The 14,762-nt window shown below is 38.6% G+C and overlaps 1 long non-coding RNA gene across 1 annotated transcript; it reads left to right on the top strand.

Annotated features, from left to right (window-relative positions):
- The first annotated feature begins 4,446 nt into the window (after positions 1-4,446).
- Positions 4,447-8,979, top strand: LOC123804947. Its single transcript, XR_006783256.1, has 3 exons — positions 4,447-4,569; positions 6,652-6,763; positions 8,959-8,979. It is a non-coding gene; the product is annotated as an uncharacterized LOC123804947 (long non-coding RNA).
- The last annotated feature ends 5,783 nt before the right edge of the window (positions 8,980-14,762 follow it).

Raw genomic sequence — 14,762 nt, 5'->3', positions numbered from 1 at the left:
GATATATGCCCCCACTTATTTGAATCTCCCTCAGTTTCTTTCTTGCGTATCCTATAATTTTCTGAGTACAGGTCTTTTACCTCCTTGATTAAATTTATTTCTAGATATTTTACTTTTTGTTGCAATAGTAAATGGGATAATTTTTCTTACTTTCTTTTTCTGATAGTTCATTATTGGTGTATAAAAATGCCACCAATTCCTGAATATTTATTTTGTATCCTGCTACATTACTGAATTTGTTTATCAGTTCTAGTAGTCTTTGGGGGGGTTTATATAGACAGTATCATGTTGTCTGCAAACAATGACAGCTTTACTTCCTCCTTTCCAATTTGGATGCTTTATATTCTTTTTGTCTGATCGCTGTGGCTAGAACTTCCAAGACTACATTGAATAAGAGTGGTGGATGCAGGCATCTCTGTCTTGTTCTTGGTCTTAAGGGAAACGCTTTCAGTTTTTGCCCATTCAGTATGATACTGGCTGTGGATTTGTCATATATGGCCTTTATTATGTTGAGGTATAATCCCCCTATTCCTACTTTGTTTAAAGTTTTTTATCGTAAATGCTAGTTTTATCAAATGCTTTTTCTGCATGTATTGACATGATCATGTGATTTTTATCCTTCATTTTGTTATGTGATATACCATGCTTATGTGATATACCATGCTTATTGATTTGCATATATTGTACCAACCCTGCATCCCCAGAAGAAATCCCACTTGATCATGGCATAGGATCTTTTTAATGTATTGCTGGATCTGTTTTGCTGATATTTTGTGGAGATTTTTAACATCTATGTTCATCAAGGACATTGACCTATAATTTTCTCTTTATAGTGTCTTTACTTGGTTTTGGAATTAGAATAATTCTGGCTTCATAAAAATAGCTTGGAAGTATTCCATTCTCTTGCATTTTGGGGGAATAGTTTGAGAAGAATATGTGTTAGTTCTACTTTCAATGTTTGGTAAAATTTGCCTGTGAAGCCTTCCAGTCCAGGACTTTTGTTTTCTGGGACTTCTTTAGTTATTGCTTTTCTGTCACGTAGTTGGTGTTTTCAGATTTTATTTTTCCTGATTCTGTTTTGGAAGATTGTATGTGTCTAAAAATGTATCCATTTCACCCAGGTTGTCCAATTTGTTGGTATAAACTTGCTAATTATATTTGTTTACAATCTTTTGTATTTCTTGGTGTTGCTGGGAGATTTTTGACTACCGGTTAAGTCTTCTTAGGAGCATTCATTCATCTGTTCAGATTTTCTTTTTTCCTGGTTCAGTCTTGGTGAATTGTATGTTTCCAATCTGTATTTCCTTTTTCTCCTAACTTTGAGGTCAGTTTGTTTTCTTTTTCTGGTTATTTTAGGGTTATAATTTGGTTGTTTATTTTAGATCTTTTTATTTATTAGTATATGTTTTCAATGCTATGAACTTACCTTTTAGAACTCTTTTTGCTGCTTCCCATTACTTTCGGTGTAATATGTTTCCCTTTTGTTTATCACATGGTTTTTTTATTTGCTCTTTAAATTTTTCTTTAATCTACTGGCTATTAATTCCATGTATTTGTATTTTAGTTTTTCTTCTGTTGTTGATTTCCAGTTTTATAGCATTGTGGTCAGAGAAGATATTTGGCATGCTTTTTACCCCGTTGAAGTTCTCAAGCTTTATTCTGTGGTCTAACAAATAATCTATACTGGAAAATGTTCCATGTGCACCGAGAAGATGCATATACTGCTGTTAGAATGTTCTGAATTTGGCTCGGGTTCTTGTGGTCTATAATGTTGTTTAAGTAAGCTTTAGCAGCATCCCATGGAATTTTATATGTTGTGGGATTCTTTATTTGTTTTGAGACAATTTTTATTTTCCTTTTAATTTCTCTTTGATACATTTGTTCTTCACATATGTGTTGTTTATACATATTTGTAAATTTCCCCAGCTTTCTTTATGTTCTTGTTTTCTAGCTTCATACCACTGTGTTCAGAAAAGACAGCTAACATTTCAGTCTTCTTAAGTTTGCTCAGACTTGTTTTGTATCTTATCATACGATCTCTGCCAGAGAATGCTGCATGTGCACTAGAAAAATGTGTACTCTGCTGTTGATGGATGGAATGTTCTATGTGTGTCTGTTAAGTGCATTTGATAAAGACTATGGCTCAATTCCAACATACCAGGAGGTTGCTGTTGCTGCTGTCAAAAGCCTCAGCACTTGCAGTGTGCCCCTGGGGAGCAGGACTGCCTTGGTAAATTCCTCCTTCTCCTCTGCTTTCTAATTTGTCTGTCTCTCCAATGCCATGCTTGAATCTCCCTTCAGGCAGGCTGGAGTGAATAATCTCCAGGTGAGTGAATAATCTCACTCACATATATCTACCCAGTTTTGCACTTTCCGGGTTTCTTCTTCCCAATACTTGAGAGTGGATATGTGGCAACTTGGTGGACTCCCTTGGATCTGAAGGCCCTACCTAAGTTCCATTTGTTGGTTTTGAATGCACCAACATATTGGCAACCTCTTGGATCCCTTGGTGTAATGGGCAGAGCCACATTTGTTCAGCTATGGATGTCAAATTTGTTTTATAAATTCAGAAAAAGAGCAATTACTTATATTGCATAATGCTGATGTCACTCATGGCCTTCATTTTTGAAGTACAGTTTTGCCACACATTTATTCTTGGTTCACAGTTATTTTTTTCCTTTGGTTCTGTAAGATTTCAGCTAAGAAAACCATTCATCCTTGTAGAAGCTCTCGTGTATATGATATGTCATTTTTCCCTTGCTTTGAAAAACTCTTCTTTTGTGTTTGATTTTTTAAAAATTATTTATTTATCTATTAACAGAGTGAAAGAGAGGGAGAAAGAGGAGAGGAACATCAATGTGTGGTTGCCTCTCACCCGCCCCCTGCTGGGGATCTGGCCCACAACCCGGGCATGTGCCCTGGCTGGGAATCGAAGCTGTGACCCTTTGGTTCACAGAACGGTGCTTAATCCACTGAGGCACACCAGCCAGGGCTGTGTTTGATTTTCAAGATTGTGGTAAAAATAGTTCTCACTATGGGGTTCTTTGGGTTTAGCTTATTTGCAATTTGTTCACCCTTTTGCATTTGTGTATCCATTTCTTTTTTCAAGTTGGGGGGTTTTCAGCCACTATTTCTTCAAATAACATCTATGTCTCCTTTTCTCTTTTCCTGGGATTCTTATAATGTATGTATTATTCCACTTGATGGCATCCTATGAATACCTTGCTCTCTTTTCACATGTTTTCATTATTTCTTTTTGCCCCGAGACCCAATATTTTCCAATGATCTGTTTTTAGGCTTGTTTCGTTGATTTATTATTCTGCAGGTCTCAGCCTTCTGCAGAACCCTTTCAGTGAACATTTCAGTTCACTCATTATATTTTTTCATTCCAGGATTTTCTGGTCGTGTCTTTATTACAATTTACATCTTTGTGTTTATATTGTAATTTCGTTCATATCGGGTATTTTTTTTATTTTTTGTTTGTCCAGGATGTCTTTTAACCCACTAACATTTTTAAGACTGTTATTTTCAAAGCTTTGTAAAGTAAGCCAAGGGGATTGGTATCTAGAGACTTATTTTGTTCCTTTGAATGGCTATGTTTCCCTGTTTCTTTGTATGCCTTGTTATCTTTTAAAAAATTAGGTATTTAAAGTCATATCAACCTCTCCTCATCTTTGTGGACTGCCTTTGTGCAGAGGAAGTCCTTTACTAATTAACCTGGCCTAAAGATTTAGTGTTCTGTCAAAACCTTTGGAGTTGGGTCTTTTTTTGAGCCTGCACTTTTTAAAAATTCCATTTCCTCTGTACATATAACCACTCCTTAATGTCTTCATTTCCCTAAGTGTCTCATCCTGTTCCTTCTCAAACCCTTAGTTGTTTTATATGGTAGCTCTGTCTGTAATATCTTATACCCAAATACTCGCAGGTCTGCAGTAACCATGCAACTCTCTCATGCCACAGCTCCAACCACTGCTTTTGATGGTTTCCGACCTGATAGACAAACTATAACTCAATTCCGCCCATCAGTGTTCCCTGACAAGCAAGAGATAAACCAGTGCTCCAGGCTGCCCCGTATTAGCCAGAACTCTGCAAGCAAATTCCACTCCTTTCTTTCCACCCTAAGGTAGAAGTTAGTAGTTAGGTAGGCGGCTTCCTCCCAATCTTTCTGCGCTGTGCCAGGAAGGGGGGTGGGACAAGAATGAGCAAAGGTCCCGTGAGATTTCTTAGCATTTTGAGGGCAGCTTTTCTTTTCTGGTCATTTGTTTTATTGCTGCAGTTTCTTGACTGGTTTTCAGAGGTCCCACTGAGCTATTTGGTCTGTATGTTGGTATTTCCATGAAGCAATGAGGGCCTGGAGCTTCCTTGTAAGCCATCTTGCTGACAGCACTCTCCAATGATTTCTCTTTGTCCTACACATGTTTATCTGCCATTCTATCTTCATTACCTAAGGTTGTGACTCACCTGGGAAATACGCTAGGAGCCTCCGTTCAACACGTTAAACTGAAGCAAATGAAGTATTCTTTTCAGTTATGGGTCACAATGATGTCAGCAAGAGCATATGATGGGAAGGTATGTTCAGTACTTTTCCTCCTTTCTTCTTTCCTTTTGCAAAGATTTATTGGCCCTCTATTGTGGGCCATATGTTCTAGATATGTAGGAATGAAGTTCATAAGCAAATAGTTGACATAGTTAAATACTTTGGGATTATACAGTTTGGTGAGTGCTCTACTGGTATAAGCATATATGATTGTGTGATCACAGAGGGAGGACCCATCTCTAGGTGGAAGTCAGGAAAAGCTTCCTGGTGTAAGATTGCTATTTACCAATGCTTGAATAATTTGGAGGCCTTCACTAAGTAAAGAAGTTATACAGGGTGTTCCAAGCAGAACGCGGGTACAGTGGCATGAGGTTTATCCCGGTAAAGCGTGTGCTGGGTATCAGAGCATTTAGGCTTCAGTAAAGCATGAAGTGGTCAGGTAATTCCAGTGGTCAAGATCACAGCTTGCCTCCCCCATCAGAGGTGTTTACAGATACACACACAATTATCCACTTTTCTGCAATGTATTTCACCCTGGTGTTATTGGCTAAGTTTAGAAGTTGATGTGGGTACTTGTGAAAGATGCTTTACTTATGATTTCTTCAGGCTCACTGAAAATTTTAAATATGAATTATTTAAGAATAATAAGTTGCATTTGACATTATGAAGAAATAGAGAGCCCTTTTCAAGTCTTTTAACTTTTGTAGATATGGTGGCCATTAAGAATGTATATGTTGGAGTATGACAGACCCAAATACAAATTGCAAGCCACTTTCAGCTCTTTTTTCTTTTCGGTGAGAGAGTTCTTGTTTATTCATCACTCTACTCATCTGTGAAATGAAGCTATTGATACCTGCGTTACAAGATTATTTTCTGGATTCAGAATATATGTAGTAAAGTATGTGACATTTAGTAGCCCTTCAATAAAGGAGCACTTTCACAATCCCTTTCTACCTCCAGGAAAATAAATTACCAGCCACTATACTCATGTTTAAGAAACACATACACTTTTTCTTTTATATAAGCACCTTGGAAATATCTCAGAATACGAAGTCCATGTAAATCCACAAGCTTAGATGTTTAGACTCTGAGATATAGGTTTCTAATCAGAGTGTGAGAACAATGCTAAATCAAAGATCAGTAACAAACCTTTTATTCTTAGCACTTGCAGGAGATAGTCTCTTGTACTGAGTAACTTGGAGAAACTCCTAACATAAGTGCTGATTTTGAAAGTTGGTCCTAAATTTAAAAACCGGAAAGAAGACAAGAGGGTGAAAAGAACTGGTGTCCTCTCAGCTTGAATTGTGAAGCCTGACTCAGATACAGTATTCATAGGCTCTACCATGTAGCTCAGTAATGGTTCATCTCTTCAGAACAAGTACATTATATGGTTGGTACTTGAGGCTTTTACTATGGAAAAAGGATGTGGCCATTTCCTCAGCCATACTTGTTTATGGCCATTTTGTTGCTTTATTATAAGAGATTTGTTGAATTATAATTTATACATCATGCAGATCACTCATCTAAAGCACACAATTAAATGGTTTTTAAAACACAGAATTGTGCAGTCCTCATGGCAATCAATTTTGGAACATTTTCCTGAGATCACCACAAAAAGAGACCCATACTCATGATCAGTCACGTTCAATATCCTCACTGCCCCGATCCACAGCCTTAGCAAAAACTAACCTGCTTTCTGTATCTCTTGATTTGCTGATTCTGGACATTTCAAATAGGTGAAATTGTACATTGTGTGGTGTTTTGTTATGGTCTTCCTTCCCTTACCTTAATATTTCTTGCATTTCATCCATGTTGTACCTTATGTCAGTACCTTATTTCTTTTTTATGGCTGAACAATATTCTATTGAATTGATATAATTTGTTTATCTGTTCATCAGCTGATTGTTATGTGGCTATTATTTACTGTGCTGCTGTGAACATTCTCATTCATATTGTCCTAAACATACCTTTTTGAGAGAATACTTGTATTTCTTGTGTTAGCAGTTTGAGATGTTTATTTTCACATTTACATTTAATCTCTTCCTTTCCCAGCTCTTTTTAAAAATCAGATTTATTGATGTGACATCGGTTAATAAAGTTTTGTTTCATCTCAGGAACCTCTGAAATTTGTGGATCTGCTTAGTGACCGTGGGAAGCCTATCAACCCTCTGTGGGAATTGGTCAAATGGTGCCTGGGCCTATCAGTGCACACCATCCCTGCCATTGGTATAGAAATCATCTTTTCTCTGTTTTGATGTCTTTAGGGGAGGGAAGAACATCTTACCAAGAATATAAGAACCACTCGCAGCACTTTGGGAAAGCGGAAATATTAATAATGAATTAGCGTTCATCATTTGCTGACACCTCACTATGCGCCAAGCGCTTAGTGAGTCCTGTGCATTTTATCTCATTGATTTGCAGTGTGTCTATTACAATGCCCATTTTATAGGCTTAGAAACCTCAATTCATAAAGGTTGGATGGGTACCAAGTTAAAGGGTGCTCTTGAAATGTTTATCTCACAAACTCAAATACCTAGGATGCTTTCTCGTGCCATGTATTGTATTTAAATACAAAATGGAACATTTGGACAAAATATTTGACTTTAGGTGTTGGCCCGTACAGGACTATTCTGGTGAATTAACCTGGTAAAATGTTAATTATTGGTCCTGTAGAGTAAGTTTAGTTGAAGCACCTCTCCAAAGAAGTTAATGCAGCTGTGCACCCTTGTTGCAGAGTTGGACATTGCCGTTACTACAAACAGATGCTCATTGAGTACCTATGTGCCAAATATTAGGTTTTTGGTATTTTGTATGTGTTGTCCCTTTAAGCATTTAAGACAGTCTGATAGTATATATAAGTACTTATATAAAGTACTGTTACCTCTTTATAGTGAGAAACTGAGGCAAATAGAGATTGGTTATTTGTTGCAAACTGAAGTCCAGTCTTCACTTTTATAGATACTACTTGCTTAACCTTCATTCAGTTGTTTATCCTGTCAGTGATTCATTTTTCTCCTCTATAAAAAGGAATTAATGAAAGTATGTATTGACTATGTGATTGAGTGGATTATGTGCTGCCTTGCATTGTTCGACTAGTCAAATGAATTATGCATCTAAAGCATGTGAGATAGAACCTAACCATGCACATACTGGGAACTTCAAGTGGATTTTGGCCAGAAGCTAGACTCTTCAGATAAAAATATATGAAACCATGGTACAAAAATTATAGAGATGTACATTGCGGTATGTTTTACAAAAAATTATCAGCATCCTAAAGGTTTAACAACAGAGGGAAAGGTAGTGAATTATCATTCATATATAGGGTAAATTTTATGCTGGCACTTAAGGCCAAGTTAACAAAGATATATTTATAACGTGTGTATCAATGTAGTTAAAATGGTGAGTGGAAAATGTGGAAAGTTTTACATACAGGGTGAGCAAAGACATAATATTGGCACAGAAAAGTACATGAACTAAGTGTGCTAACACATTTGCAACTATTTCCCCCGGGCACGATATTTTGGGGTGAGTTGTTTATTCCACTGTAATCTTTTGAATTTTTTAAATTTTCTATTAGACTTATGTGCTCCTTTCATAATAGGAGCAATAAACTTATTTTTTAAATAAGTCAGTAAACTCTACTAAAATAAATATTAGTATTAAATACTGAATATGATCTGGTAAGCACATATGATGCATAGTTGACTGATGTGCAAAATATGTGTACATGTGCATGTGTTAATGATCTTTTCCTAAAACAATTTAAAACTGGAAGATACATTGGATAGAATCCTCTAAAACTATAACTCTATTACAAAGTTTTTCTAAGAATTCCATGCACGAAGGTGTTTATGACGACATTAAAATTTTTGGAAAAGGGCCCTGGCTGGCGTAGCTCAGTGGATTGAACGCGGGCTGCGAACCAAAGTGTCGCAGGTTCGATTCCCAGTCAGGGTACATGCCTAGGTTGCAGGCCATGACCCCCAGCAACCGCACATTGATGTTTCTCTCTCTCTCTCTCTTTCTCCCTCCCTTCCCTCTCTAAAAATAAATAAATAAAATCTTAAAAAAAAATTTTTTTTTAAAAGTTCATATGCCCGACAGTCATGGGCTAGTTCAAGAAAAAGCTATGATACATTTCACAGTCGTAAACCCTTATGAGGTAACGCTCTGTGGGAGAAGCAAGAACTCCATGGACAGCATTGTCGAAAAAGACTAAGACTCGGCACTGAATGGTCAACACTATTCATGTATGGGTGGCAAGGTCATAAGGTTTCTTCCTCACCACTTTCTTACTTCCTTGATGTTCTACAGTAAGAAAAGATAAATTAAAGAACACTAGAATTTATTTACTTTTTTAGAACACTAAAATTGGAAATGAAATGTCATACCTTAACTTGTTTCCTGTTATCATTCTGTAGGACTGGCCTTATTGGAAGAAAAAACTCAAATACAGCAGCGAGAAATACAGAAAGTTTACAGCAGTGAAAGAAAGCCTGCATAAAGAATTGGTGGAGATGCTCGGTGATGATGGTGTCTTCTTATACCCCTCCCATCCCACAGTGGCTCCCAAGCATCATGTTCCTCTGACAAGGCCTTTCAACTTTGCTTACACAGGTAACTAACTGTACTTCTTTTAGTCTTTAATCTTAAAGAAATAGAGGTATTTTCCAAGAAAAGTGTAATTTCCTTTTGCTGTTGGACAAGTTTGATACATGCATGTCCAAAAATGATGTGAAATTTAAGAAAATTCCAGAAAGCAGTTTCTATTGTCACATGTGGATGATAATTTGCTAGTATCTGCATCCTGCCCTAGAACCCTGCAGGTGAGTATGACTATCACATTTTAGAGCACTGAGCTTCAGGGAGGTTCGGTGACGTCTTCAGTAACACAGTGTGAACTAACTGAATCCAAAGGCTGCCTTGGCTATTCTGATCACGCTAAAGCCAAGTCAGCTTTTTCCCCAGGGTGTATGGCTTCCCCCAAAATGCTAGTACAAAATATAATTCTCCAGGATACCCATTTCTTTGCCTTAGCTGTCATCTTTTCTGCGTTCCATTCAGCCTAGTATTCACCCAATTAATTTGTTTCAGTTTCAGCGGGTTTGGGAGCTGTGTCTGGGCCATGGTCATGTGAGGTCAAAGGCCCCTGGAAATGTATTAATAACTAGGTCAGTTTCTATAGTTTCTCCAGGGTTACTGCATATTTTCTTGCTCTATAATCCCGTGGTCCACTTTAACTTAGAATTTGGAGCTTGGTTTATTTGAGTTCAAATACTTGGCTCTATTATTTTCTACCTGTGTTTCCTGGAGCAAGATATTGAATGTTTCTGAATCTTGTTCCTCCTCTAGGAATAAAGGGTAACCTGTACCTTGGTCTTTTGCTGTCAAAAGGCATGTTCAGCCCTGGCTGGTGTGGCTCAGTGGATTGAGTGCCGGCCTGTGAAACAAAGGATCGATTCTAGTCAGGGCACATGCCTGGGTTGTGGGCCAGGTCCACGTGGGGGGATCGTGGGAGGCACGTGGCGGGAAACCACACATTGATGTTTCTCTCCCTCTCTTTATCCCTCCTTTCCCCTTTCTCTAAAAATAAATAAATAAAATCTTTAAAAAACTTTTTAAAGAAAGTCATGTTCACAACACAGCAAATTGTTAAATCTGGTTACTGCCTGAGAATAGGATTGGGAGGGAGGGTAAGGGATTTTGTTTTTTTTATTTTCTGTAATTTCATATTGATTTATTTTTTCTTTTCAGAATATTGGGAGCATATATTACCTTTGAATGTTTTTAACCAAAAAATAATAATTGTTTTCAACAATCAAGAAAAGGTTAAATTGAATAATGCATGTAAAGTCCTTGGCATTAGGGTTGTGGAGGATGAGGGGGAGAGGGTACAAATAATGGTTTTTATCCATCATTTTCTCATCTTTACTCTAATTCTTGGCTTTGGTCAGTTACTCCCAATTCCTTGAATCTTTGAAACACGTTCCTGCCTAAGTTTCTCTCACCTAGCTACTCAAGTTGTGAAGGCAAGGAAACGTAGTTGTCTACAGGAAAGAACCGAAAGAGAAAGTGACTAGATAAAGCTTTTTGATTTTGTTTTGTTCTGCTTTTCTTTTCATTTTTATGTAATATGCCTTTATAAAGATTTATATCTCATTTATTAGCTTGCTCACTAATTTTTAATTATTAACAGCAGAGATGAGTCTAGTCCGATGTTCCCTGAGATTAACAAGGGTGACTCAGCCTGAATTTTAGACCAAGACCAGCTCACCTTTGGAAACCTGGTTCATATCTCAACTCTGACCACTCCCCTATTCAGCCCACAGTGAAAGATCCATCTTTTGAGCTTCTCTACCACTTTTTATCTAAATCACTATTTTGTTGTTCCTGAGAACACTTCTTCTTGTTTTATTAGCAATCTTTTCATGTGTGTGTCTTACTTAACTCTGTCTAGACCGCATTCCATGAGGAAAGAGGTCATTTTGCCAGGCCATTTTATTTCTTACTTTTTTTTCTTCTTTCTTTTTTTTTTTTTTGTACCTTGAGGTTTCCCTTTCTTTCTTTCTTTCTTTCTTTCTTTCTTTCTTTCTTGTACCTTGAGGTTTCCCTGTGATATCCATATGGAGATGTCAAATAGGAATTTGGTTACGTAGGTCCGAAACGTGGGTCAGGGAATGTAGATGGGAAGGTCCTTTGCTCCTAGGCGATGGCTGAAATCATGGCAGTGGCAGAGATCCCTGGGTACGTGTCTAATAGCATAAGAACAGAAAAGGACAGACTGTGGTCTCCCATGTGTTCCTCACTCTGCTGTTTGCCCCTCCTGACAGCCTCCACAGGCAGGAGTCCCAGAAACCTCCCACTCTTGACGGTGCGAATGCTCTTGCCTATTTAATCTCATTGGCCTCCCCAACCACAGAGACAGCTCAGCAGACGTGGCACTGCATAGTTTATTTATCTCGGTCTGTTCGGTCTGTTCGACTCACGTTCGTTTGATGTTACAGATGTCAGAGAACCGAAACATGCTGCAGGGCCTTACTGAAGTAGATAACACTTGCTATCTACTTGCTAACCCGAACACTTGCTCCCGGCCCTTCTGGCAAAATTCCCAGGAAGAAAATAAGGGGATGTGGGAGGAGTGTGTTTTCTTGGTGAGGCATGGTGACTGGCAGCCTCCTATCTAATAACAATTATTTGTATTCATCCAGAAATCTGTTCAACTAAGGAACTCAAGCTCAGAAGGAACTCCTCCTTGATAATACACATCACAGTTCCACAAAGTGTTTCTATAATTTACTTTATCTGTGCCCGGGGGCTGTTTGAAGCACAATGTGTAACACAAAGCTTCCAAGAATGAATACAAGAAGTTGACTCCTGTTCCATAGTTAAGGACACTGTAAGGTCAATTCTCACACCAAAAATCACAGCCCCACTTCCCAGTTTTTATTCCAGAACTCCTCCTGTGTCCTAACTAGAGTTACCTAAAAAACTTACCCTACCTCCTAATGGCTTTGTCAGTCTCAGTTCATGGAGCAGCCAATATTGGACCATTCAGGGGTTACTCAGTAAGCTGAAACCACGTGAAGGATGATTTTGTACAAAATTAGCCTCAAACTATTCCGTCTAAAGATTTCTTCTGCGTTTTCATATCCTATCCATTGTATACTGAATGCCAAGTTTATACATTAGAAGTCATCTATTCATATGTTGTTTAAATTGCTTTCTATAAGTTGCTGATGGAGTGTTCATTCATCTCTGCTTGGACACCCCAAGAATGTGAAATTAACTACCACGTAGGCCACTGCATTTAATTTTTATGTGGAACAACAAACTTACAGCTTTTTGGAGGGATCTTCCTCTGATTGAAGTTAGCCACCGCTGGGAACTTTTCCCTGTAGTTAATTAAGTCTTGTGAACCAGGTAATATGGATACGAGATCCATGATAGATAAGAGCAGTATTGATTAAGTATCTATTATGTGCCAGGTAGTAGGAGCTAGGAATGCTATCCATTTTGTCATTTAAGGCTCCCAGAAACCCTCCACAGCAGGTACAGGTAGGCCTGTGAAAGAGACGAAGAAACAGTGACTTCAGGGTCAGAGTGAGGACTGGAATCCAACTGTGAATTGTCTGACTTCAAAGCCAGTGTGATTTCCACCCCACACATGGGTCGATGATACTTAGTATTGTTTTGCTTTTATTTCCACCACTGAAGCTGAAAACTGACCAGTTTGGGAGGCCTTCTGTCAATGACATAGAATTGTCCGACGCCAAATAGCTTGAGTGTTTAGCTGTGTTTTTATTTTTTTCTATGAGGCAATACTCTTGTTAGTTTCTAGACAAGCAAGTAGAGGATTTTTATACTTGCCTGATACTTCCAGGATGGGTAAATTCAGTCAGATATTTAATTTCTGCACTGTGATTTTTTTATGGTGACGATGAAGACGCCCCATGTATTTTGCAGCACCATTGGAAGAATGATTAAATGTGAGCATGTGTATCAAGTGCTTTACAAGTTTTTAAAATAATGGTAATATTACAATCTATTGAACCCATGCATACGCATATGTTGACTTTAGGCAATATTAATATTTCTGTTTTACTTCATAACAATCGCTATATATTTTCCCCTTGATTTATCTGTTCCATGCATTGTACCAATAGCTGTATAGGCCTCGTCCAATATCATACAGCAGTTCTGAAAACAAGAAACTATCATCACCCTCATTTCAGAGATGAAAGAATTCAAGCACAAAGAACTTCAAACACACTTCTACAGGCACATAGCTAAGGTGGTATTGGAAATGGAAATGGAACCCAGGCCCCCACATCTCAGAGTTTGTACGTTAGTTCGCTACACAGAGGAGGAAAAAAGAGGCTTGCCAGGGCTCCTCAGCTGTGCAAGAAAGAGGGTAATGGTTCAAACACAGGTCTGCTTGACTGCAGCTGCCTTCCTTCCCTGTTCTCCGGCCCCACTTGCTGTTCAGGAAATGGTAGCACCTTTACTACTATGTTTCATTGACACTCCAGAATAACCAGATCTTTATTAACCATTTGCCGAGACCAGACTGCGTGCACCGGGGTTAGAGAGATGATTCCGATACATTCCATGCCTGGCCTAGTAGGAGATACGAATAAGACCAGAGGGTTTCAAAAGAAGGCACCAAATACAATGGCAAAGGAAGAATTTCAGGGGAAATTGAAATGGGACCTGGGTCCTGAGAGAGGATTAGTAATTATCCAGGTAGCGGGGTAGGGAAAGGAAGAAAATAATCCAGGCAGTAGAAACCCCATGAGAAATGGTACAGAAAAGGTACATCGGGGGACCATGAGAATGGGAAAGTGAAACAGTATACTGTCTGCAGCGCGTGAATTGGTAATGAGGGTGGAGAGTGGACAAGAGTTTGGAGACGTAAGCCTGTCATGGAGAACCTCGAGAGTCATGCCAAAAACTGCATCAAACATAGATCATGCTACCTGTCCTGGAACCATACCCATATCCCTCATTCTTTCTATGGTGCCAGTGCAGTAACAGTCTTAAAGATAATGTAGTCTGCAGAATCTTGGGATGTTTTGTTATCCTTATTGTATTCTCTGGTGACAATAAGGATTGATGATGTTACAGTTTAAGTCTTATCTCAATAGATTCATTTACACATCTCCCACTTAAGCTTCACCACACTTACCGCAACACCCACATGCCATATTAAGCGGGAGAGGCGATGACCAGGAGAGAGGGGAGGAAACAGCTTACAGAAGTGGCCTTCTACTGGCTTTCCCCCCTGCACCCCCAGTTGACTTTAGGTGTCTGTCCTCATGTACCTCTAGGGCCATTTACATCTCCAGATGAGCAGCATTGGGCAGTCAGCATTTTACAGACCTCCTGTGGGAAAACCACTGCTTTTGCTTTTTGATTCTTCCCAGAGATTCTCTGACTTCCACAGCATCTGGCATCAGGCTAAACCTCAAGATTTCATGTATCAGTTTTGGCAAAAGCGTAGTGCACCATCATCAGGGGTCCCTCATGTACTCACAGCAGCCATAATAATCGATCATGACATTCTTCCCCCTCAGAACAAATTTGGTCTCAGGACGTTTCTATACAGTGAGCTTGGTCATTTTACTCATCGGTAAGCTAAGCACAGAGATGAAACTTTCGTGCACTCTGAACATAGATTCTATATAACCCTGCTGTATTACAAGCTCTATGAAGGCTGCAGTTTGTG

This window comes from Phyllostomus hastatus, unplaced genomic scaffold, assembly GCF_019186645.2.
Source record: "Phyllostomus hastatus isolate PE091 unplaced genomic scaffold, TTU_PhHast_1.1 phas_scaffold_255, whole genome shotgun sequence".
Taxonomy (NCBI): Eukaryota; Metazoa; Chordata; class Mammalia; order Chiroptera; family Phyllostomidae; genus Phyllostomus; species Phyllostomus hastatus.
This window is presented reverse-complemented; position numbering and strand designations above follow the sequence as displayed.